The sequence below is a fragment of the Pseudophryne corroboree genome, unplaced genomic scaffold, assembly GCF_028390025.1.
Source record: "Pseudophryne corroboree isolate aPseCor3 unplaced genomic scaffold, aPseCor3.hap2 scaffold_2760, whole genome shotgun sequence".
NCBI classification, from domain to species: Eukaryota; Metazoa; Chordata; class Amphibia; order Anura; family Myobatrachidae; genus Pseudophryne; species Pseudophryne corroboree.
In genome coordinates this window covers 24475-41410 of record NW_026969422.1, presented here as the reverse complement: position 1 = coordinate 41410, position 16936 = coordinate 24475, and the positions used below count along the sequence as shown (strand labels likewise).

General features: G+C 35.8%; 9 non-coding genes across 9 annotated transcripts; all 9 read left to right on the top strand.

Moving 5' to 3' along the window:
* Nucleotides 1–4553: 4553 nt before the first annotated feature.
* On the top strand, nt 4554–4646 carry TRNAI-UAU (transfer RNA isoleucine (anticodon UAU)). Its single transcript is given in 2 exon segments — nt 4554–4591; nt 4611–4646. It is a non-coding gene; the product is annotated as a tRNA-Ile (tRNA).
* Nucleotides 4647–7296: 2650 nt separating this feature from the next.
* Nucleotides 7297–7389, top strand: TRNAI-UAU (transfer RNA isoleucine (anticodon UAU)). The gene is given in 2 exon segments: nt 7297–7334; nt 7354–7389. It is a non-coding gene; the product is annotated as a tRNA-Ile (tRNA).
* Nucleotides 7390–8201: 812 nt separating this feature from the next.
* On the top strand, nt 8202–8294 carry TRNAI-UAU (transfer RNA isoleucine (anticodon UAU)). Its single transcript is given in 2 exon segments — nt 8202–8239; nt 8259–8294. It is a non-coding gene; the product is annotated as a tRNA-Ile (tRNA).
* A 1707-nt stretch (nt 8295–10001) lies between these two features.
* Nucleotides 10002–10094, top strand: TRNAI-UAU (transfer RNA isoleucine (anticodon UAU)). The gene is given in 2 exon segments: nt 10002–10039; nt 10059–10094. It is a non-coding gene; the product is annotated as a tRNA-Ile (tRNA).
* Nucleotides 10095–10902: 808 nt separating this feature from the next.
* TRNAI-AAU (transfer RNA isoleucine (anticodon AAU)) lies at nt 10903–10995 on the top strand. Its single transcript is given in 2 exon segments — nt 10903–10940; nt 10960–10995. It is a non-coding gene; the product is annotated as a tRNA-Ile (tRNA).
* Nucleotides 10996–11800: 805 nt separating this feature from the next.
* On the top strand, nt 11801–11893 carry TRNAI-AAU (transfer RNA isoleucine (anticodon AAU)). The gene is given in 2 exon segments: nt 11801–11838; nt 11858–11893. It is a non-coding gene; the product is annotated as a tRNA-Ile (tRNA).
* Nucleotides 11894–12714: 821 nt separating this feature from the next.
* TRNAI-UAU (transfer RNA isoleucine (anticodon UAU)) lies at nt 12715–12807 on the top strand. The gene is given in 2 exon segments: nt 12715–12752; nt 12772–12807. It is a non-coding gene; the product is annotated as a tRNA-Ile (tRNA).
* A 2609-nt stretch (nt 12808–15416) lies between these two features.
* Nucleotides 15417–15509, top strand: TRNAI-AAU (transfer RNA isoleucine (anticodon AAU)). Its single transcript is given in 2 exon segments — nt 15417–15454; nt 15474–15509. It is a non-coding gene; the product is annotated as a tRNA-Ile (tRNA).
* Nucleotides 15510–16327: 818 nt separating this feature from the next.
* TRNAI-UAU (transfer RNA isoleucine (anticodon UAU)) lies at nt 16328–16420 on the top strand. Its single transcript is given in 2 exon segments — nt 16328–16365; nt 16385–16420. It is a non-coding gene; the product is annotated as a tRNA-Ile (tRNA).
* The last annotated feature ends 516 nt before the right edge of the window (nt 16421–16936 follow it).

Here is a 16936-nt window from a genome sequence, read left to right as displayed (position 1 = left end):
GGTACTTATAAGACAGTATCTGTTAAGCAATGCCAAGGTTGAGAGTTCAAGCCTCACTTGGAGCATCTTTGTACAATGTTTTTTTTCCTTTTCTTATGTCATTAGTCATTGATTATAAACTGCTACCTTAATATTTAATATGATATTACAAAGGATGGAAGAAAGAAAGAAAGCACACAAACATGATTGTGCATTTAAGTTGTCAGCACACATCTGCTTTGGTTCAAATGCACTGCATATCTTCCTTCAGTTAGCCAACAAAACAGCAATGGAAAAGATTAACATACTGTTGGTAAAGCAGTTGCATCAAATTGATTTTCTGCAATATAGCATTATAATCCATACTGAGAGCTCTGGATAGTACCAGCACATTTCTTGCTAGACTTGGTAATGCAAAGAACACAGTAAACAGCTTCACTTTTAAAAAATAAATAAATAATTGACTATTAAAAACCTAACAGTCTTAAATAAGGACATCAGTAAGCACCACTGGCATAATGGATAAGGCACTGTTCTACTAAGCCTGTGGTTGTGGGTTTAAGTACCGTCTGAGTTGGAAGTCATTACAGCAAGTGTCTCATCACTAGAGTTGATATTTTATCCTTGCTTCAACTCTAAAACAGTCTTGCAGTGTTTAGCTTTTAAAAAATGACAACAGAAGCTAAAATATGACATAAATTATGATAACATTGTTGTTGTTGTTTTTTAAACCTTTTCTATCACCGTGGACAGCTTATTCAAGTGCCATCTGGCATGCATGTTCCTTTGTTGCTCATCATTCATCACCAAAAATTATTTTCTTTTTCAATTCTTATGACTGTACTGATTGTATTGAATAAAATCCACATCTAGCATAACCAATTAATGCTGCAAAGTGCTCCAGTGGCGCAATTGGTCAGCGCGCGGTACTTATAAGACAGTATCTGTTGAGCAATGCTGAGGTTGTGAGTTCAAGCCTCACCCGGAGCAGCCTCGTATACTGTTTTTTTTTCCTTTTCTTATGTCATTAGTCATTGATTATAAACTGCTACCTTAATATTTAATATGATATTACAAAGGATGGAAGAAAGAAAGAAAGAAAGAAAGAAAGAAAGAAAGAAAGAAAGAAAGAAAGAAAGAAAGAAAGAAAGAAAGAAAGAAAGAAACACAAACATGATTGTGCATTTAAGTTGTCAGCACACATCTGCTTTGGTTCAAATGCACTGCATATCTTCCTTCAGTCAGCCAACAAAACAGCAATGGAAAAGATTAACATACTGTTGGTAAAGCAGTTGCATCAAATTTATTTTCTGCAATATAGCATTATAATAAATACTGACAGCTCTGGATAGTACCAGCACATTTCTTGCTGGACTTGGTAATGCAAAGAACACAGTAAACAGCTTCACTTTTTTTCAAAAATAAATAATTGACTATTAAAAACCTATCAGTCTTAAATAAGGACATCAGTAAGCACCATGTGCATAATGGATAAGGCACTGTTCTCCTAAGCCAGTGGTTGTGGCTTTAAGTCCCGTCTGAGTTGGAAGTCATTACAGCAAGTGTCTCATCACTAGAGTTGATATTTTATCCTTGCTTCAACTGTAAAACAGTCTTGCAGTGTTTAGCTTGTAAAAAATGACCACAGAAGCTAAAATATGACATTAATTATGATAACATTGTTGTTGTTGTTGTTTTTTAAACCTTTTCTATCACCGTGGACAGCTTATTCAAGTGCCATCTGGCATGCATGTTCCTTTGTTGCTCATCATTCATCACCAAAAATTATTTTCTTTTTCAATTCTTATGATTGTACTGATTGTATTGAATAAAATCCACATCTAGCATAACCAATTAATGCTGCAAATTGCTCCAGTGGCGCAATTGGTCAGCGCGCAGTACTTATAAGACAGTTTCTGTTGAGCAATGCCGAGTTTGTGAGTTTAAACCTCACCCGGAGCATCTTTGTATACTGTTTTTTTTCCTTTTCTTATGTCATTAGTCATTGATTATAAACTGCTACCTTAATATTTAATATGATATTACAAAGGATAGAAGAAAGAAAGAAAGCACACAAACATGATTGTGCATTTAAGTTGTCAGCACACATCTGCTTTGGTTCAAATGCACTGCATATCTTCCTTCAGTCAGCCAACAAAACAGCAATGGAAAAGATTAACATACTGTTGGTAAAGCAGTTGCATCAAATTGATTTTCTGCAATATAGCATGATAATCCATACTGAGAGCTCTGGATAGTACCAGCACATTTCTTGATAGACTTGGTAATGCAAAGAACACAGTAAGCAGCTTCACTTTTTTTTCAAAAAATAAATAATTGACTATTAAAAACCTAACATTCTTAAATAAGGACATCAGTAAGCACCACTGGCATAATGGATAAGGCACTGTTCTCCTAAGCCAGTGGTTGTGGGTTTAAGTCCCGTCTGAGTTGGAAGTCATTACAGCAAGTGTCTCATCACTAGAGTTGATATTTTATCCTTGCTTCAACTGTAAAACAGTCTTGCAGTGTTTAGCTTGTAAAAAAATGACCACAGAAGCTAAAATATGACATTAATTATGATAACATTGTTGTTGTTGTTTTTTAAACCTTTTCTATCACCGTGGACAGCTTATTCAAGTGCCATCTGGCATGCATGTTCCTTTGTTGCTCATCATTCATCACCAAAAATGATTTTCTTTTTCAATTCTTATGACTGTACTGATTGTATTGAATAAAATCCACATCTAGCATAACCAATAAATGCTGCAAAGTGCTCCAGTGGCGCAATTGGTAAGTGCGTGGTACTTATAAGACAGTATCTGTTGAGCAACGCCGAGGTTGTGTGTTCAAGCCTCACCTGGCGCAGCTTTGTATACTGTTTTTTTCCTTTTCTTATGTCATTAGTCATTGATTATAAACTGCTACCTTAATATTTAATATGATATTACAAAGGATGGAAGAAAGAAAGAAAAAACACAAACATGATTGTGCATTTAAGTTGTCAGCACACATCTGCTTTGGTTCAAATGCACTGCATATCTTCCTTCAGTCAGCCAACAAAACAGCAATGGAAAAGATTAACATACTGTTGGTAAAGCAGTTGCATCAAATTGATTTTCTGCAATAGAGCATGATAATCCATACTGACAGCTCTGGATAGTACCAGCACATTTCTTGCTGGACTTGGTAATGCAAAGAACACAGTAAACAGCTTCACTTTTCCCTCAAAAATAAATAATTGACTATTAAAAACCTAACAGTCTTAAATAAGAACATCAGTAAGCACCACTGGCATAATGGATAAGTCACTGCCCTCCTGAGCCAGGGGGTCCAAGTCCCATATGGGGTGGAAGTAACTACAGCAAGTGTCTCATCACTAGAGTTAATATTTTATCCTTGCTTTAACTGTAAAACAGTCTTGCAGTGTTTAGCTTGTAAAAAATGACCACAGAAGCTAAAATATGATATTAATTATGATAACATTGTTGTTGTTGTTTTTTAAACCTTTTTTATCATCGTGGACAGCTTATTCAAGTGCCATCTGGCATGCATGTTCCTTTGTTGCTCATCATTCATCACCAAAAATGATTTTCTTTTTCAATTCTTATGACTGTACTGATTATATTGAATAAAATCCACATCTAGCATAACCAACTGATGCTGCAAAGTGCTCCAGTGGCGCTTTGGTCAGCGCGCGGTACTTATAAGACAGTATCTGTTAAGCAATGCCAAGGTTGAGAGTTCAAGCCTCACTTGGAGCATCTTTGTATACTTTTTTTTTCCTTTTCTTATGTCATTAGTCATTGATTATAAACTGCTACCTTAATATTTAATATGATATTACAAAGGATGGAAGAAAGAAAGAAAGCACACAAACATGATTGTGCATTTAAGTTGTCAGCACACATCTGCTTTGGTTCAAATGCACTGCAAATCTTCCTTCAGTTAGCCAACAAAACAGCAATGGAAAAGATTAACATACTGTTGGTAAAGCAGTTGCATCAAATTGATTTTCTGCAATATAGCATGATAATCAATACTGAGAGCTCTGGATAGTACCAGCACATTTCTTGCTAGACTTGGTAATGCAAAGAACACAGTAAACAGCTTCACTTTTAAAAAATAAATAAATAATTGACTATTAAAAACCTAACAGTCTTAAATAAGGACATCAGTAAGCACCACTGGCATAATGGATAAGGCACTGTTCTCCTAAGCCAGTGGTTGTGGGTTTAAGTGCCGTCTGAGTTGGAAGTCATTACAGCAAGTGTCTCATCACTAGAGTTGATATTTTATCCTTGCTTCAACTCTAAAACAGTCTTGCAGTGTTTAGCTTTTAAAAAATGACAACAGAAGCTAAAATATGACATTAATTATGATAACATTGTTGTTGTTGTTTTTTAAACCTTTTCTATCACCGTGGACAGCTTATTCAAGTGCCATCTGGCATGCATGTTCCTTTGTTGCTCATCATTCATCACCAAAAATTATTTTCTTTTTCAATTCTTATGACTGTACTGATTGTATTGAATAAACTCCACATCTAGCATAACCAATTAATGCTGCAAAGTGCTCCAGTGGCGCAATTGGTCAGCGCGCGGTACTTATAAGACAGTATCTGTTGAGCAATGCCGAGGTTGTGAGTTCAAGCCTCACCCGGAGCAGCTTTGTATACTGTTTTTTTTTCCTTTTCTTATGTCATTAGTCATTGATTATAAACTGCTACCTTAATATTTAATATGATATTACAAAGGATGGAAGAAAGAAAGAAAGAAAGAAAGAAAGAAAGAAAAAACACAAACATGATTGTGCATTTAAGTTGTCAGCACACATCTGCTTTGGTTCAAATGCACTGCATATCTTCCTTGAGTCAGCCAACAAAACAGCAATGGAAAAGATTAACATACTGTTGGTAAAGCAGTTGCATCAAATTGATTTTCTGCAATATAGCATTATAATCCATACTGACAGCTCTGGATAGTACCAGCACATTTCCTGCTGGACTTGGTAATGCAAAGAACACAGTAAACAGCTTCACTTTTTTTCAAAAATAAATAATTGACTATTAAAAACCTATCAGTCTTAAATAAGGACATCAGTAAGCACCATGTGCATAATGGATAAGGCACTGTTCTCCTAAGCCAGTGGTTGTGGCTTTAAGTCCCGTCTGAGTTGGAAGTCATTACAGCAAGTGTCTCATCACTAGAGTTGATATTTTATCCTTGCTTCAACTGTAAAACAGTCTTGCAGTGTTTAGCTTGTAAAAAATGACCACAGAAGCTAAAATATGACATTAATTATGATAACATTGTTGTTGTTGTTGTTGTTTTTTAAACCTTTTCTATCACCGTGGACAGCTTATTCAAGTGCCATCTGGCATGCATGTTCCTTTGTTGCTCATCATTCATCACCAAAAATTATTTTCTTTTTCAATTCTTAAGATTGTACTGATTGTATTGAATAAAATCCACATCTAGCATAACCAATCAATGCTGCAAATTGCTCCAGTGGCGCAATTGGTCAGCGCGCAGTACTTATAAGACAGTATCTGTTGAGCAATGCCGAGGTTGTGAGTTCAAGCCTCACCCGGAGCAGCTTTGTATACTGTTTTTTTTTTCCTTTTCTTATGTCATTAGTCATTGATTATAAACTGCTACCTTAATATTTAATATGATATTACAAAGGATGGAAGAAAGAAAGAAAGCACACAAACATGATAGTGCATTTAAGTTGTCAGCACACATCTGCTTTGGTTCAAATGCACTGCATATCTTCCTTCAGTCAGCCAACAATACAGCAATGGAAAAGATTAACATACTGTTGGTAAAGCAGTTGCATCAAATTGATTTTCTGCAATATAGCATGATAATCCATACTGAGAGCTCTGGATAGTACCAGCACATTTCTTGATAGACTTGGTAATGCAAAGAACACAGTAAACAGCTTCACTTTTTTTTCAAAAAATAAATAATTGACTATTAAAAACCTAACATTCTTAAATAAGGACATCAGTAAGCACCACTCGCATAATGGATAAGGCACTGTTCTCCTAAGCCAGTGGTTGTGGGTTTAAGTCCCGTCTGAGTTGGAAGTCATTACAGCAAGTGTCTCATCACTAGAGTTGATATTTTATCCTTGCTTCAACTGTAAAACAGTCTTGCAGTGTTTAGCTTGTAAAAATTGACCACAGAAGCTAAAATATGGCATTAATTATGATAACATTGTTGTTGTTGTTTTTTAAACCTTTTCTATCACCATGGACAGCTTATTCAAGTGCCATCTGGCATGCATGTTCCTTTGTTGCTCATCATTCATCACCAAAAATGATTTTCTTTTTAATTCTTATGACTGTACTGATTGTATTGAATAAAATCCACATCTAGCATAATCAATCAATGCTGCAAAGTGCTCCAGTGGCGCAATTGGTAAGTGCGTGGTACTTATAAGACAGTATCTGTTGAGCAATGCTGAGGTTGTGTGTTCAAGCCTCACCTGGAGCAGCTTTGTATACTGTTTTTTTTCCTTTTCTTATGTCATTAGTCATTGATTATAAACTGCTACCTTAATATTTAATATGATATTACAAAGGATGGAAGAAAGAAAGAAAGAAAAAACACAAACATGATTGTGCATTTAAGTTGTCAGCACACATCTGCTTTGGTTCAAATGCACTGCATATCTTCCTTCAGTCAGCCAACAAAACAGCAATGGAAAAGATTAACATACTGTTGGTAAAGCAGTTGCATCAAATTGATTTTCTGCAATATAGCATGATAATCCATACTGACAGCTCTGGATAGTACCAGCACATTTCTTGCTGGACTTGGTAATGCAAAGAACACAGTAAACAGATTCACTTTTTTTCAAAAATAAATAATTGACTATTAAAAACCTATCAGTCTTAAATAAGGACATCAGTAAGCACCATGTGCATAATGGATAAGGCACTGTTCTCCTAAGCCAGTGGTTGTGGGTTTAAGTCCCGTCTGAGTTGGAAGTCATTACAGCAAGTGTCTCATCACTAGAGTTGATATTTTATCTTTGCTTCAACTGTAAAACAGTCTTGCAGTGTTTAGCTTGTAAAAAATGACCACAGAAGCTAAAATATGACATTAATTATGATAACATTGTTGTTGTTGTTTTTTAAACCTTTTCTATCACCGTGGACAGCTTATTCAAGTGCCATCTAGCATGCATGTTCCTTTGTTGCTCATCATTCATCACCAAAAATGATTTTCTTTTTCAATTCTTATGATTGTACTGATTGTATTGAATAAAATCCACATCTAGCATAACCAATTAATGCTGCAAATTGCTCCAGTGGCGCAATTGGTCAGCGCGCAGTACTTATAAGACAGTTTCTGTTGAGCAATGCTGAGGTTGTGAGTTCAAACCTCACCTGGAGCATCTTTGTATACTGTTTTTTTTACTTTTCTTATGTCATTAGTCATTGATTATAAACTGCTACCTTAATTTTTAATATGATATTACAAAGGATGGAAGAAAGAAAGAAAGCACACAAACATGATTGTGCATTTAAGTTGTCAGCACACATATGCTTTGGTTCAAATGCACTGCATATCTTCCTTCAGTCAGCCAACAAAACAGCAATGGAAAAGATTAACATACTGTTGGTAAAGCAGTTACATCAAATTGATTTTCTGCAATATAGCATGATAATCCATACTGAGAGCTCTGGATAGTACCAGCAAATTTCTTGCTAGACTTGGTAATGCAAAGAACACAGTAAACAGCTTCACTTTTTTTTCAAAAAATAAATAATTGACTATTAAAAACCTAACATTCTTAAATAAGGACATCAGTAAGCACCACTGGCATAATGGATAAGGCACTGTTCTCCTTAGCCAGTGGTTGTGGGTTTAAGTCCCGTCTGAGTTGGAAGTCATTACAGCAAGTGTCTCATCACTAGAGTTGATATTTTATCCTTGCTTCAACTGTAAAACAGTCTTGCAGTGTTTAGCTTGTAAAAAATGACCACAGAAGCTAAAATATGACATTAATTATGATAACATTGTTGTTGTTGTTTTTTAAACCTTTTCTATCACCGTGGACAGCTTATTCAAGTGCCATCTGACATGCATGTTCCTTTGTTGCTCATCATTCATCACCAAAAATGATTTTCTTTTTCAATTCTTATGACTGTACTGATTGTATTGAAAAAAATCCACATCTAGCATAACCAATTAATGCTGCAAAGTGCTCCAGTGGCGCAATTGGTCAGCGCGCAGTACTTATAAGACAGTATATGTTGAGCAATGCCGAGGTTGTGAGTTCAAGCCTCACCTGGAGCATCTTTGTATACTGTTTTTTTTTCCTTTTCTTGTGTCATTAGTCATTGATTATAAACTGCTACCTTAATATTTAATATGATATTACAAAGGATGGAAGAAAGAAAGAAAAACACAAACATGATTGTGCATTTAAGTTGTCAGCACACATCTGCTTTGGTTCAAATGCACTGCATATCTACCTTTAGTCAGCCAACAAAACAGCAATGGAAAAGATTAACATACTGTTGGTAAAGCAGTTGCATCAAATTGATTTTCTGCAATATAGCATGATAATCCATACTGACAGCTCTGGATAGTACCAGCACATTTCTTGCTGGACTTGGTAATGTAAAGAATACAGTAAACAGCTTCACTTTTTTTCAAAAATAAATAATTGACTATTAAATACCTATCAGTCTTAAATAAGGACATCAGTAAGCACCACTGGCATAATGGATAAGTCACTGCCCTCCTAAGCCAGGGGTTCCAAGTCCCATATGGGGTGGAAGTCATTACAGCAAGTGTCTCATCACTAGAGTTGATATTTTATCCTTGCTTCAACTGTAAAACAGTCTTGCAGTGTTTAGCTTGTAAAAAATGACCACAGAAGCTAAAATATGACATTAATTATGATAACATTGTTGTTGTTGTTGTTGTTTAAACCTTTTCTATCACCGTGGACAGCTTATTCAAGTGCCATCTGGCATGCATGTTCCTTTGTTGCTCATCATTCATCACCAAAAATGATTTTCTTTTTCAATTCTTATGACTGTACTGATTGTATTGAATAAAATCCACATCTAGCATAACCAATTAATGCTGAAAAGTGCTCCAGTGGCGCAATTGGTCAGCGCACAGTACTTTTAAGACAGTATCTGTTGAGCAATGCCGAGGTTGTGAGTTCAAGCCTCACCTCGAGCATCTTTGTATACTTTTTGTTTCCTTTTCTTATGTCATTAGTCATTGATTATAAATTGCTACCTTAATATTTAATATGATATTACAAAGGATGGAAGAAAGAAAGAAAAAACACAACCATGATTGTGCATTTAAGTTGTCAGCACACATCTGCTTTGGTTCAAATGCACTGCATATCTTCCTTCAGTCAGCCAACAAAACAGCAATGGAAAAGATTAACATACTGTTGGTAAAGCAGTTACATCAAATTGATTTTCTGCAATATAGCATGATAATCCATACTGACAGCTCTGGATAGTACCAGCACATTTCTTGCTGGACTTGGTAATGCAAAGAACACAGTAAACAGCTTCACTTTTTTTCAAAAATAAACAATTGACTATTAAAAACCTATCAGTCTTAAATAAGGACATCAGTAAGCACCACTGGCATAATGGATAAGGCACTGTTCTCCTAAGCCAGGGGTTCCAAGTCCCATATGGGGTGGAAGTCATTACAGCAAGTGTCTCATCACTAGAGTTGATATTTTATCCTTGCTTCAACTGTAAAACAGTCTTGCAGGGTTTAGCTTGTAAAAAAGTGACCACAGAAGCTAAAATATGACATTAATTATGATAACATTGTTGTTGTTGTTGTTTTTTAAACCTTTTCTATCACCGTGGACAGCTTATTCAAGTGCCATCTGGCATGCATGTTCCTTTGTTGCTCATCATTCATCACCAAAAATGATTTTCTTTTTCAATTCTTATGACTGTACTGATTGTATTGAATAAAATCCACATCTAGCATAACCAAATAATGCTGCAAAGTGCTCCAGTGGCGCAATTGGTCAGCGCGCAGTACTTATAAGACAGTATCTGTTGAGCAATGCCGAGGTTGTGAGTTCAAGCCTCACCTGGAGCATCTTTGTACACTGTTTTTTTTCCTTTTCTTATGTCATTAGTCATTGATTATAAACTGCTACCTTAATATTTAATATGATATTACAAAGGATGGAAGAAAGAAAGAAAAAACTCAAACATGATTGTGCATTTAAGTTGTCAGCACACATCTGCTTTGGTTCAAATGCACTGCATATCTTCCTTCAGTCAGCCAACAAAACAGCAATGGAAAAGATTAACATACTGTTGGTAAAGCAGTTGCATCAAATTGATTTTCTGCAATATAGCATGATAATCCATACTGACAGCTCTGGATAGTACCAGCACATTTCTTGCTGGACTTGGTAATGCAAAGAACACAGTAAACAGCTTCACTTTTTCCTCAAAAATAAATAATTGACTATTAAAAACCTAACAGTCTTAAATAAGAACATCAGTAAGCACCACTGGCATAATGGATAAGTCACTGCCCTCCTAAGCCAGGGGTTCCAAGTCCCATATGGGGTGGAAGTCATTACAGCAAGTGTCTCATCACTAGAGTTGATATTTTATCCTTGCTTCAACTGTAAAACAGTCTTGCAGGGTTTAGCTTGTAAAAAATGACCACAGAAGCTAAAATATGACATTAATTATGATAACATTGTTGTTGTTGTTGTTTTTTAAACCTTTTCTATCACCGTGGACAGCTTATTCAAGTGCCATCTGGCATGCATGTTCCTTTGTTGCTCATCATTCATCACCAAACATGATTTTCTTTTTCAATTCTTATTACTGTACTGATTGTATTGAATAAAATCCACATCTAGCATAACCAATTAATGCTGCAAAGTGCTCCAGTGGCGCAATTGGTCAGCGTGCAGTACTAATAAGACAGTGTTTGTTGAGCAATGCCGAGGTTGTGAGTTCAAGCCTCACCTGGAGCATCTTTGTATACTGTTTTTTTTTCCTTTTCTTATGTCATTAGTCATTGATTATAAACAGCTACCTTAATATTTAATATGATATTACAAAGGATGGAAGAAAGAAAGAAAAAACACAAACATGATTGTGCATTTAAGTTGTCAGCACACATCTGCTTTGGTTCAAATGCACTGCATATCTTCCTTCAGTCAGCCAACAAAACAGCAATGGAAAAGATTAACATACTGTTGGTAAAGCAGTTGCATCAAATTGATTTTCTGCAATATAGCATGATAATCCATACTGACAGCTCTGGATAGTACCAGCACATTTCTTGCTGGACTTGGTAATGCAAAGAACACGGTAAACAGCTTCACTTTTTTTCAAAAATAAATAATTGACTATTAAAAACCTATCAGTCTTAAATAAAGACATCAGTAAGCACCACTGGCATAATGGATAAGTCACTGCCCTCCTAAGCCAGGGGTTCCAAGTCCCATATGGGGTGGAAGTCATTACAGCAAGTGTCTCATCACTAGAGTTGATATTTTATCCTGGCTTCAACTGTAAAACAGTCTTGCAGGGTTTAGCTTGTAAAAAATGACCACAGAAGCTAAAATATGACATTAATTATGATAACATTGTTGTTGTTGTTTTTTAAACCTTTTCTATCACCGTGGACAGCTTATTCAAGTGCCATCTGGCATGCATGTTCCTTTGTTGCTCATCATTCATCACCAAAAATGATTTTCTTTTTCAATTCTTATTACTGTACTGATTGTATTGAATAAAATCCACATCTAGCATAACCAATTAATGCTGCAAAGTGCTCCAGTGGCGCAATTGGTCAGCGTGCAGTACTAATAAGACAGTATCTGTTGAGCAATGCCGAGGTTGTGAGTTCAAGCCTCACCTGGAGCATCTTTGTATACTGTTTTTTTTTTCCTTTTCTTATGTCATTAGTCATTGATTATAAACTGCTACCTTAATATTTAATATGATATTACAAAGGATGGAAGAAAGAAAGAAAAAACACAAACATGATTGTGCATTTAAGTTGTCAGCACACATCTGCTTTGGTTCAAATGCACTGCATATCTTCCTTCAGTCAGCCAACAAAACAGCAATGGAAAAGATTAACATACTGTTGGTAAAGCAGTTGCATCAAATTGATTTTCTGCAATATAGCATGATAATCCATACTGACTGCTCTGGATAGTACCAGCACATTTCTTGCTGGACTTGGTAATGCAAAGAACACGGTAAACAGCTTCACTTTTTTTCAAAAATAAATAATTGACTATTAAAAACCTATCAGTCTTAAACAAAGACATCAGTAAGCACCACTGGCATAATGGATAAGGCACTGTTCTCCTAAGCCAGTGGTTGTGGGTTTAAGTCCCGTCTGAGTTGGAAGTCATTACAGCAAGTGTCTCATCACTAGAGTTGATATTTTATCCTTGCTTTAACTGTAAAACAGTCTTGCAGTGTTTAGCTTGTAAAAAATGACCACAGAAGCTAAAATATGACATTAATTATGATAACATTGTTGTTGTTGTTGTTGTTGTTTTTTAAACCTTTTCTATCACCGTGGACAGCTTATTCAAGTGCCATCTGGCATGCATGTTCCTTTGTTGCTCATCATTCATCACCAAAAATGATTTTCTTTTTCAATTCTTATGACTGTACTGATTGTATTGAATAAAATCCACATCTAGCATAACCAATTAATGCTGCAAAGTGCTCCAGTGGCGCAATTGGTCAGCGCGCAGTACTTATAAGACAGTATCTGTTGAGCAATGCCGAGGTTGTGAGTTCAAGCCTCACCTGGAGCATCTTTGTACACTGTTTTTTTTCCTTTTCTTATGTCATTAGTCATTGATTATAAACTGCTACCTTAATATTTAATATGATATTACAAAGGATGGAAGAAAGAAAGAAAAAACTCAAACATGATTGTGCATTTAAGTTGTCAGCACACATCTGCTTTGGTTCAAATGCACTGCATATCTTCCTTCAGTCAGCCAACAAAACAGCAATGGAAAAGATTAACATACTGTTGGTAAAGCAGTTGCATCAAATTGATTTTCTGCAATATAGCATGATAATCCATACTGACAGCTCTGGATAGTACCAGCACATTTCTTGCTGGACTTGGTAATGCAAAGAACACAGTAAACAGCTTCACTTTTTCCTCAAAAATAAATAATTGACTATTAAAAACCTAACAGTCTTAAATAAGAACATCAGTAAGCACCACTGGCATAATGGATAAGTCACTGCCCTCCTAAGCCAGGGGTTCCAAGTCCCATATGGGGTGGAAGTCATTACAGCAAGTGTCTCATCACTAGAGTTGATATTTTATCCTTGCTTCAACTGTAAAACAGTCTTGCAGTGTTTAGCTTGTAAAAAATGACCACAGAAGCTAAAATATGACATTAATTATGATAACATCGTTGTTGTTGTTGTTTTTTAAACCTTTTCTATCACCGTGGACAGCTTATTCAAGTGCCATCTGGCATGCATGTTCCTTTGTTGCTCATCATTCATCACCAAAAATGATTTTCTTTTTCAATTCTTATGACTGTACTGATTGTATTGAAAAAAATCCACATCTAGCATAACCAATTAATGCTGCAAAGTGCTCCAGTGGCGCAATTGGTCAGCGCGCTATACTTATAAGACAGTATATGTTGAGCAATGCCGAAGTTGTGAGTTCAAGCCTCACCTGGAGCATCTTTGTATACTGTTTTTTTTCCTTTTCTTATGTCATTAGTCATTGATTATAAACTGCTACCTTAATATTTAATATGATATTACAAAGGATGGAAGAAAGAAAGAAAAACACAAACATGATTGTGCATTTAAGTTGTCAGCACACATCTGCTTTGGTTCAAATGCACTGCATATCTACCTTTAGTCAGCCAACAAAACAGCAATGGAAAAGATTAACATACTGTTGGTAAAGCAGTTGCATCAAATTGATTTTCTGCAATATAGCATGATAATCCATACTGACAGCTCTGGATAGTACCAGCACATTTCTTGCTGGACTTGGTAATGTAAAGAATACAGTAAACAGCTTCACTTTTTTTCAAAAATAAATAATTGACTATTAAATACCTATCAGTCTTAAATAAGGACATCAGTAAGCACCACTGGCATAATGGATAAGTCACTGCCCTCCTAAGCCAGGGGTTCCAAGTCCCATATGGGGTGGAAGTCATTACAGCAAGTGTCTCATCACTAGAGTTGATATTTTATCCTTGCTTCAACTGTAAAACAGTCTTGCAGTGTTTAGCTTGTAAAAAATGACCACAGAAGCTAAAATATGACATTAATTATGATAACATTGTTGTTGTTGTTGTTGTTGTTGTTTAAACCTTTTCTATCACCGTGGACAGCTTATTCAAGTGCCATCTGGCATGCATGTTCCTTTGTTGCTCATCATTCATCACCAAAAATGATTTTCTTTTTCAATTCTTATGACTGTACTGATTGTATTGAATAAAATCCACATCTAGCATAACCAATTAATGCTGAAAAGTGCTCCAGTGGCGCAATTGGTCAGCGCACAGTACTTTTAAGACAGTATCTGTTGAGCAATGCCGAGGTCGTGAGTTCAAGCCTCACCTGGAGCATCTTTGTATACTTTTTGTTTCCTTTTCTTATGTCATTAGTCATTGATTATAAATTGCTACCTTAATATTTAATATGATATTACAAAGGATAGAAGAAAGAAAGAAAAAACACAACCATGATTGTGCATTTAAGTTGTCAGCACACATCTGCTTTGGTTCAAATGCACTGCATATCTTCCTTCAGTCAGCCAACAAAACAGCAATGGAAAAGATTAACATACTGTTGGTAAAGCAGTTACATCAAATTGATTTTCTGCAATATAGCATGATAATCCATACTGACAGCTCTGGATAGTACCAGCACATTTCTTGCTGGACTTGGTAATGCAAAGAACACAGTAAACAGCTTCACTTTTTTTCAAAAATAAACAATTGACTATTAAAAACCTATCAGTCTTAAATAAGGACATCAGTAAGCACCACTGGCATAATGGATAAGGCACTGTTCTCCTAAGCAAGGGGTTCCAAGTCCCATATGGGGTCGAAGTCATTACAGCAAGTGTCTCATCACTAGAGTTGATATTTTATCCTTGCTTCAACTGTAAAACAGTCTTGCAGGGTTTAGCTTGTAAAAAATGACCACACAAGCTAAAATATGACATTAATTATGATAACATTGTTGTTGTTGTTTTTTAAACCTTTTCTATCACCGTGGACAGCTTATTCAAGTGCCATCTGGCATGCATGTTCCTTTGTTGCTCATCATTCATCACCAAAAATGATTTTCTTTTTCAATTCTTATGACTGTACTGATTGTATTGAATAAAATCCACATCTAGCATAACCAATCAATGCTGCAAAGTGCTCCAGTGGCGCAATTGGTCAGCGCGCAGTACTAATAAGACAATATCTGTTGAGCAATGCTGAGGTTGTGAGTTCAAGCCTCACCTGGAGCATCTTTGTATACTGTTTTTTTTTCCTTTTCTTATGTCATTAGTCATTGATTATAAACTGCTACCTTAATATTTAATATGATATTACAAAGGATGGAAGAAAGAAAGAAAAAACACAAACATGATTGTGCATTTAAGTTGTCAGCACACATCTGCTTTGGTTCAAATGCACTGCATATCTTCCTTCAGTCAGCTAACGAAACAGCAATGGAAAAGATTAACATACTGTTGGTAAAGCAGTTGCATCAAATTGATTTTCTGCAATATAGCATGATAATCCATACTGACAGCTCTGGATAGTACCAGCACATTTCATGCTGGACTTGGTAATGCAAAGAACACAGTAAACAGCTTCACTTTTTTTCAAAAATAAATAATTGACTATTAAAAACCTATCAGTCTTAAATAAAGACATCAGTAAGCAGCACTGGCATAATGGATAAGGCACTGTTCTCCTAAGCCAGTGGTTGTGGGTTTAAGTCCTGTCTGAGTTGGAAGTCATTACAGCAAGTGTCTCATCACTAGAGTTGATATTTTATCCTTGCTTCAACTGTAAAACAGTCTTGCAGTGTTTAGCTTGTAAAAAAATGACCACAGAAGCTAAAATATGACATTAATTATGATAACATTGTTGTTGTTGTTGTTGTTTTTTAAACCTTTTCTATCACCGTGGACAGCTTATTCAAGTGCCATCTGGCATGCATGTTCCTTTGTTGCTCATCATTCATCACCAAAAATGATTTTCTTTTTCAATTCTTATGACTGTACTGATTGTATTGAATAAAATCCACATCTAGCATAACCAATTAATGCTGCAAAGTGCTCCAGTGGCGCAATTGGTCAGCGCGCAGTACTTATAAGACAGTATCTGTTGAGCAATGCCGAGGTTGTGAGTTCAAGCCTCACCTGGAGCATCTTTGTACACTGTTTTTTTCCTTTTCTTATGTCATTAGTCATTGATTATAAACTGCTACCTTAATATTTAATATGATATTACAAAGGATGGAAGAAAGAAAGAAAAAACTCAAACATGATTGTGCATTTAAGTTGTCAGCACACATCTGCTTTGGTTCAAATGCACTGCATATCTTCCTTCAGTCAGCCAACAAAACAGCAATGGAAAAGATTAACATACTGTTGGTAAAGCAGTTGCATCAAATTCATTTTCTGCAATATAGCATGATAATCCATACTGACAGCTCTGGATAGTACCAGCACATTTCTTGCTGGACTTGGTAATGCAAAGAACACAGTAAACAGCTTCACTTTTTCCTCAAAAATAAATAATTGACTATTAAAAACCTAACAGTCTTAAATAAGAACATCAGTAAGCACCACTGGCATAATGAATAAGTCACTGCCCTCCTAAGCCAGGGGTTCCAAGTCCCATATGGGGTGGAAGTCATTACAGCAAGTGTCTCATCACTAGA